At 37.5% G+C, this 2,500-nt stretch overlaps 1 protein-coding gene across 2 annotated transcripts in view; it reads left to right on the top strand.

Annotated features, from left to right (window-relative positions):
- The window catches only part of kdm4b (lysine (K)-specific demethylase 4B), a 43,205-nt gene that overhangs the window by 13,462 nt on the left and 27,243 nt on the right, over positions 1-2,500 (top strand). The gene's annotated exons all lie outside the window — the stretch shown is intronic.

Below are 2,500 nucleotides of genomic sequence, written 5' to 3'. Positions count from 1 at the left end.
ATGATTAACATTTGGATGAAATTATTGTCTATTTGTTGAATTTTTTCCAACTGGAAAATAATAATAATAATAATATAGTAAAAAAACATATCAGTAGTCTCTCATAATTAATGAATAATGAGCTGATAATTTTACAGATGCCAGTTTGTGTAATTATATTATATATTTCCTGCAGAAACATCATGCGATCTTCATGTCTTAGAGTTTGGCTCAGTTATGATCTAAATATAGTCCAGTTTATATAAGTCCATATGTGTGTTGCAATGTTGCCATAGTAATGGTATCTGATGGGACTTATAGAGATCAGCGTATCCATAGCAACCCAACATTGACTTGAGACGCAAAGAGAAATCTATAAAAGCCGTAAAAGATGAGAACAAGATCAGGTGGCTATCTGAGAGGGTCAGATAACGTTAATATGTGTATCGGATGCGATTATCGCAACTTAACGAACAAATGACCTCGCACTCGGTTTAAGTCCTACGAAAAGCCTGCTGACTCTTATCTACAGTTTACGTAAACTCAGTCTGTTCATTTATAATCACTATGGAGCATAGCTTGACGTTTTTGTAATATTCGCATTTTAACGTTTTTTTGTTTTTTTCGCGAACGAAATATCAAACTTTTGCAAACAAAGTTTTTTGAATATTTACCAGTTTTGTGTCTGACTGTAGCACTAATGCAAATTCATCAAAATCCGTGCGACAAATAAAGAACGACTTTTATGAACAACTTATAACTTTGTTCTGCTCGTATTTCGTTGATACGCGGCTAAAGTAAGCAAATAATGCTAATGTATTGTCATTTATTTCATGTTATTGTGGGATAATTTGCATACTGCATTTTTAATTATTTTAAAAATATAATGATAATATTAATAAATTTAGTTTAGAAAATGCTAGGTTCGAGAACGGTTTCGCGAACTGTTTATAACTTTGTTCTGCTCATCTTAATACGCTAGCAAAAAATGGTAATAAAACTAATAAAATTTTTATTTTTTTATTTAACGTTTTTTCACCGACAGTAATTGTTCGCAAAACCCTTCATACGTTCTCCTTCTTTGAACCTTTTGTACATTTTCATTTCAGTAATTACGATTATAAAGAACATTTTACGATTTTTTACGTAATTTTAACGTAATGTTCAGTGTTCAGAAATGCTAATGCTAATTTAAGTAAATGCGACGGTTTTCATTAAAATGAACCTTTTTTAACAGATTTTCTTTTCAGTAATGAATACGATCATGAAACAACGCTAATACGATAATTCTGTGTATTGGCTCTGCATTTTTTTCTAAACTAAAATGCTATTTTGAATGTTGGAAATTTTGCTTGTTCACATTTCTACAAGCGTTAGCGTCACACTGCGTTTTAATGAACAATTCACGCAAACATTCTGCTCGCGTATGCAGACATAAAAGAAGCTAACAAAGCTAATTTTACTAGCTTCTCTCATTGGCTCAATAATCAGACCTGTTGCCAATATTTAATTCGATCAATTTGCATAAGCGTGAGCGGCTCTCAAACGCGCTTTAGTCTTTTAGTGAGTGTTTATTTTCGGTTCCTGTTATTAAAAACGTGTTTTTTTTTTTAATTAATACGTGTCACGCGTGCTAGCCTTGCTAACAGCGCACGTTTTTTCATGACGTTGTTCCGAAAATAAACGCATCTTTACGATGGCTAAGCTTAGTCGCTTAGCTGTGGCGGCGTCCGAAGTCACGTTTGGCATGCTAATGCTAATGTCACAGGCCGTTAGCGCTTAGCATTCGACCCTTGACCCTTCAAACGTAATTTTATGCGTATTTGCGCGACGAACTTGCTCCACGCAGCAACCCGCCGACCCCTGCCAGGGCCCACGCCGCGGATTACGTTTCAATCTACTCTGCCGCTCGTTTCAGTCCGCGCAAATTAGCCCTTTCCACAGATAACTCCCATTGTTGGGAGCCCGAGACCCTCGCGGTGAGATTAAAGCGAGAATAAATCTCTGTAATGAGGCTAGATAAAGTTCGGTGCTGCTTTACGCCGGCGGTTTTCGGCGACGGATGCTGTCGTCGCTTCCGAGTCGACGTGACACTCGGTGGAGCTGGAGTGAAATGAGACGGAGACTGAGACGCCGAAGTGTTGATCTCAGCAGGTTTCCTGTCTGTCTGTCTCGCTCCGTGTGTCTGGGGACGCTATTAGAGCTTCAGCTCAAACTGCTGCTAGCGAACAGTCGGCGAGAGCGAGGAGAGACCCTGGAAACGTGCATTAAATCTCATCCGCTCCGCCGTTATGACAGTTGAGACGGAAGATAATGTACGAAACGCGATACAAGACTTGATAGCGATAGATAGGATGTTTCTTGAGCAGCTCAAAGTGACGTCGACATCAAATAGAAATGTACTATTTACTTGTTGAATATCCTGTTGCGGCCTAAAATACATTCATTGTGGAATTAAAAAAAATGTTATTTAATGTTGATTAAGAGATTTCAAAGGTTTGCTTGTTTAATTTTTCATTTA

The sequence above is a fragment of the Puntigrus tetrazona genome, chromosome 22 (assembly GCF_018831695.1).
Source record: "Puntigrus tetrazona isolate hp1 chromosome 22, ASM1883169v1, whole genome shotgun sequence".
Classification (NCBI taxonomy): domain Eukaryota; kingdom Metazoa; phylum Chordata; class Actinopteri; order Cypriniformes; family Cyprinidae; genus Puntigrus; species Puntigrus tetrazona.
This window is presented reverse-complemented; position numbering and strand designations above follow the sequence as displayed.